The sequence below is a fragment of the Moschus berezovskii genome, chromosome 20 (assembly GCF_049115385.1).
Source record: "Moschus berezovskii isolate FMDL1 chromosome 20, NW_MosBer_1.0, whole genome shotgun sequence".
In the NCBI taxonomy this organism is placed as follows: Eukaryota; Metazoa; Chordata; class Mammalia; order Artiodactyla; family Moschidae; genus Moschus; species Moschus berezovskii.
The window spans coordinates 720,448-726,227 of record NC_142479.1 but is presented as its reverse complement, the minus strand read 5'-3'; the positions used below and the strand labels follow the sequence as shown (position 1 = coordinate 726,227).

Sequence of the window (5,780 nt, the reverse complement as noted above, 5' to 3'; positions counted from 1 at the left end):
GTGCTCCTCCCTCAACTCCAGCCTCCGTGGTCACCGTCCTGACCTCCTTCCAGGATAACTTGATGTTTAATATCCTAATTGTTTTTTAACAGTCTTTAAGCTTTCTCACTTTTATTCCCCCATCTGGATTAAGAGAGAGGAGAAAGGAGTATTCTCTAAAGCGATTCATGGTTCATGTCTAAGAAAAAAGCAATGGTTTAAGAATTGGGAAACCCCAGGTTCTGGCCTTAGCTCTACTGTTGACTAGCAGACACTCAAGCTATTTCTAAAATAAGTTAGAATTTAATCTTTTTTCTTTTTTTTTTTAATAATTGAGGTTTCTTTTAAATATTTATCTTATTTATTAAGTATTTATTTCACTGCATCGGGTCTTAGTTGCAGCACATATCTTCAATCTTCCTGTGGCGTGTGGGACCCAGTTCCCTGACCAGGGATAGAACCCACACCCACTGCATTGGGATCTCAGAGTCTTAGCCACTGGACCACCAGGTAAGTTCCTGAAATACCTCTTTAATGTCTCTTCCAGGCTAAAGTCTGAATCTCTGGACCCTCATAGTTTCCCACCACATTTACTCTCTGCTTTCCATTAATACCAAAAAAGAATCCAGTGTATTCATGAATCCTAATTCTAAATCATTAAAAACAGGTTTCTGTCTCCTTTTTTTTTTTCTTCAAACTTTAGAAAGCCTAATTAACTAAAACAGAAGAAGTTATAAAACATATTTTACACAGTGGTTTTCTTGCACGCTGTCTTTAATAGACTTCTTTCAAATTCTGAAAAATACACTAGGTGTTTGGTTTGGATGTACAGAACTAAAAATATCTAAAGAAGAGATTTTTAATTACTTAGTTCAATCCATGAAATTCCTGAGAATTCCATTTGGAAGAAAGAATAAGAAAGCATATGGGGGACTTCCCTGATGGTCTAGTGGCTAAGACACTGTAGTCCCATTGTAGGGGGCCTGGGTTTGATCCCTGGTCAGGGAACTAGATTCCACATGCCACAGTGAAGACCGGAAGCAGCCAAATAAATAAATAAAATTTAGCAGCAAAACAACAATATGGTAGTAAGCAAGCAGGATTTATTTCAGACAGAAAACAGACACTGAGAGGAGGTGCAGGGCCCCAGACCAGGACCCTTTCACTAAGCAGTGCGACTTTAGATAAGTTACTTAACCTCTCTGAGCCTCAATTTTTTAAAAAAAATGGTCCCCGTTTTATTCATACTTTTAAATTTTATTTTTTAAAAATTTATTTATTTTAATTGGAGGCTAATTACTTACATTATTGTATTGGTTGTGCCGTACATTGACATGAATCAATTACTACCACCTCCCTCCACACCCCATCCCTCTGGTTCATCCCAGTGCACCGGCCCCGAGCATCCTGTATCATGCATCGAAAATCGCTTTACAATGTTGTGATGGTTTCTGCCATAAAAACATGAAATATTCCCCAGTTTTCATGAAATGCTCCCCCAGTTTGCATGTCATCCTTGAGCAGGGGCCATGGTAATCTTCTTTGTATCATTCCAGTTTAAGTGTATGTGCTGCCACAGTGAGCACTGACCCTCAGTTTCTTCATCTATAAAATGGCAATAATGATACCTCCCTTGCAGGAGTGTTGTGAGGATTACATTCCAGGTATATATTAAGGACTCAGTATATGTTCATGTTCTCCATTAAACACCATCTTATTTTTTACTTTGCTCACCAAGAACACACGCTTGGGCCTGAAACTGCCTAGGTTCAATGCCTGATTCCACAATTTTATCAACTCAGTGATTTGGGATAAGTTGTTAACAATCTCGGAAGCATTGTTTTCTCATCTGGAAAACAGAGCTAGCAACAACAGTGCCCAGCTCCAGGAAGCGTTCATGAACTAGTCACATCCATCAGAATCACATTAAATCACCATGGAGACAGCAGGGATGCTGAGAGAGTGCTAATGCTGAGTGGCTGCCGAGTTGCTGCCGAGGGCTCAGCCAGGTGGCCAGGAGGAGGCTCCAACCTTCTCTTTCTCTATTTTACCTTTCCTTTCCCCACTTTTCTTTTTAAATATTTTTAATGGATTATTTTTTTGGCTGTGGCGGGTCCTGATTGCAGCGTGTGGGGTCTTTCACTGTGGGGCGCGGGCTTCTCTCTAGATGTGGCTCCCGGGCTCAGTAGTTGTAACTTGCATACTTAATTGCCCCATGGCTTGTGGGATCTTAGTTCCCCCACCAGGGATCAAACCCTCGTCCCCTGCATTGGAAGGCAGACTCTTAACCACTGGACCACCAGGGAAAGCCCCTCCCCACTTTTCTTTGTCTTTCTCCTTTGTCTTTTCTCTCACAGATTCTGCTGTGTGAAAAATGGTTGCATCCAGAGCGGTATGACATGTAACCCATATATTTCCTTTCCCTGCATGGCCTCCATAAATCTTGTGTCTGTGCATGACCCTTTCTCAGTGCTGGGTTTCTGATTCCACGCCCCCAGGTAGGATGCTCTGTGTTGCACTCTGTGCCATGGATTTGGTGCTGTGTGCCCTCTCCTGCCTCTGATACCTCCAAGATGTAAAGACCCAATTTCTAAGAATCCTGGGGGCAAAATTAATTCTCAGGAACGACCACGACTTAGCATCATTGCATTTCTATTTGTGGCTTCTTGTTTGATCATGCTATGCATAATAAATTAATGTGGCATTTCCAACCGGAGTAATTCTACTTGCTTCTTTCCCTGAATATTTAGACTGGGGTCAAATGGCTTCCTGTTTTTGCTTAAGAGTTAAACAAAAGGGACTTCCCTGGTGGTGCCGTGGTTAAGACCGGGCCTTCCAATGCAGGGGCTGCAGGTTCAATCCCTGATGGGGGGGGACCAAGATCCCACATTCCTCACTGCTCAAAAACCAAAACAAAAAACAGAAGCAATATTGTAACAAATTCAATTAACAACTTTAAAAATGGTCCACATCAAAAATGTCTTTAAAAAATATATATGTGTGCGTATGTAGTCTATACATATGTGCACGTGTGTAAACCTTTGTATTAAATAGTTTGCCTTTTTACAACAAACTGCATCAGAAGCCAATTTTTTTCAGACCTGGATGCTTTGAAATGTAAATTCATAGTCCCTACTAACAAACAACCATAGGGATTCTATGTCTGTGCACATTTGGCTAAACATCCCGACTTTATGTCACCTACTTGGGAGGCTGAATGGTGCCATCATATAATCTGGGACTTAAATTTCAAAACCCTGGCTTGAATTTTCTTCTTAGCCTTTCTCCCACAACTGATGGTTTTACCCCAGAGCTAAAGACAAACGAAGAACAAAAACAGGCCTGTTGTTGTGTTGATTATTTTTTGCTCACCTCTATTTCTCTATTTAAAAAAATTTTTTAAGGTATGTATTTTTTAATGTGCATCAATTTTTGTTTTGAATGGCCACATCATACAGCATGCAGGATCTTTAGTTGGGGCATGCAAACTCTTAGTTGTGGCATGTGGGATATAGTTCCCTGACCAGGGATGGAACCCCAACCACTTTAGGGTATTGGGAGCTCGAGTCTTAGCCACTGGACCACCAGTGGAGTCCTAGACCCATTGTTTCTTGACTGCTTTCCCTTTGTTCCTGCAGTCCTTTCTTCCCTTAAGATCATTAATTACTGAGACCTGTTTAAGGGCAAGCATTCTGGCCAGGCTTAGATCACAAAATGTCTTGGACCAAAATGGGTTCTCTTATGTCAAAGAGGTCATGCCTGATTCTCTTTCTCCAGGGACCTACTGCCCTATCTTCTTACAACATCCAATGTTGACATAAAAGAAATTTCTAGTTATCTCAACCAGATCATCAGATGCTCTGGATCAAACTCAAAACTGTCAGATTTGTACCCTTTGTATATTTCCCCAGGCTTCCCAGGTGGCTCAAGTGGTAAAACAAACAAGCAAACAAACAACAACAACAACAAAAACCCACCTACCAATGCAGGAGAGGCAGACAGTAGATACAGGTTTGATCCCTGGGTCAGGAAGCTCCCCTAGAGGAGAAAATCACAACCCACTCCAGTTATCTTGTCTGGAAAGTTCCATGGACAGAGGAGCCTGGCGGGCTACAATCCACAGGGTTGCAAAGAGTCAGACACAACTTAGCCACTGGACACATACACACACATGTAATTCCCCATATTTTGTCTTTCCTCTTGTCATGATGGGCATTAAAGTCTTAAAATGAAGAGGGTCTATAAGCTTTTTTTCAGGGACAACCAGGAAGGATGGTGGCTGACCAGCCCACTCAAGATGGCTGTTCTCTTGCTCTCTGTCCATCCCCTGCCTGACCAGTGCCTGCTTCACTTAAACTGACTCTGGCCTTCCTACATACTTGCTTTGGGCCTCGGCCAGTGATTGTTCTTATCAAAGGGGCAGTGAAGGGTGTGCCCTTCTGTTGGTTTCTCTGGTAATCGATGAGCCCATATGACATCAACTCCCCTGTAACTGGCAATCTCCCCCTCCACCAGGAGCAAAGACTGCTGCCACGTCCTGAAGGTGTCTGCTGCACAGGGTGGGGGTGCCGCTCTAGGACTTTGCTTCAGATACGTAAGCTCCCCATCTGTCAAACCACTGATGTCTCTGTTGCTTGATGCATGTGTACATGCCAAGTCACTTCGGTCATGTCTGACTCTTTGCAACCTTATGGGCTGTAGTCTGGCAGGCTCCTCTGTTCATGGGATTCTTTGGTCAAGAACAATGGAGTGGGTTTGCCATTCCCTTCTCCAGGGGAATCTTCCTGGCCCAGGGATCAAAGCCCCATCTCCTGTGTCTCATGCATTGCTAGTGGATTCTTTACTGCTGAGCTGCTGGGGAAGCCCTCTCTTGCCCAATCCAGGCTTTTTTCAGTCTTGAAGCTGGGCAAATGAAGGCTTTGTAAGCCTGTGAGGTTCAGTCCAACAGGTGAGCATAAAAAGACCAGCTTCCAGAGCCCCTCAGGAAGGGGTGGGAAACTTGACAGTTTGGGTAGGTGGTGAAAATTATCAAGAAGAGAGGTGGTGGGGCGGGGGAGCCCCGGGAACTGCCAGGGTGGAAAGGAGAGCTTGAGAGGAGCCTGCCTGGGCCTGTGGCTCGCCCCCTGGGGGAACTTAGGAGAAAGGGTTCCTCAAAACAGTGATAAATATACTTTGCACTGTAATAGGATTCCATTTGAAACTGTTACAGCCGAGGTGTTACGAGCCCATTCTTGTGTCACAGCAAGCTAGGCTGTTCCTGCATTTGGAAGTTATTATTTTATTTTCCGTGTTCCTAAAATAGCACAGAGGAAGTCTTCTGTTGTTCTCTTACCTTGTGCTAATCTTAGAGCAACATGAAAAACCTGACTGTACGCGGATCTTGAAACAACACCGAAAACTTCCAACACGGGAAGACAATTAATTCCCACTCCTTCCCCCTTTCCTCTTGGGTTCCAACGAATGGCTGTGTTTAACCCTAGTTTTGCCTACTCTTTCCCAGAAAAGTCACAGCTAACATGCATGGATCTACCGCAGGAGCATAGATGCAAGAGGGTGGATTCCAGCTTGATTCTCCAGGGGCTGATGTCTCATCAGAGAACTAGTACTGAAGAGCATGTGTTCAGTGCTAAATTTGGGGTTTGGATGATAATGGCTTCAGGAATGCAGCTGAGACAAGAATCCCTGAGGGCTGAAACACTCAAGCTTCTTGGAGAAGGTGAGCCTCCACAGATAGATGTAGAGAAGGAGTAAAGGTGAGTATGTCAGAAAGAGAAAAAGAAATATTGTGTATTAATGCATGT

At 43.5% G+C, this 5,780-nt stretch overlaps 1 non-coding gene across 1 annotated transcript; it reads right to left on the bottom strand.

The window, feature by feature from the left end:
• Nucleotides 1–1,458: 1,458 nt before the first annotated feature.
• On the bottom strand, nucleotides 1,459–1,565 carry LOC148774601 (U6 spliceosomal RNA). Its single transcript, XR_016035608.1, has one exon. It is a non-coding gene; the product is annotated as a U6 spliceosomal RNA (small nuclear RNA).
• Nucleotides 1,566–5,780: the final 4,215 nt, after the last annotated feature.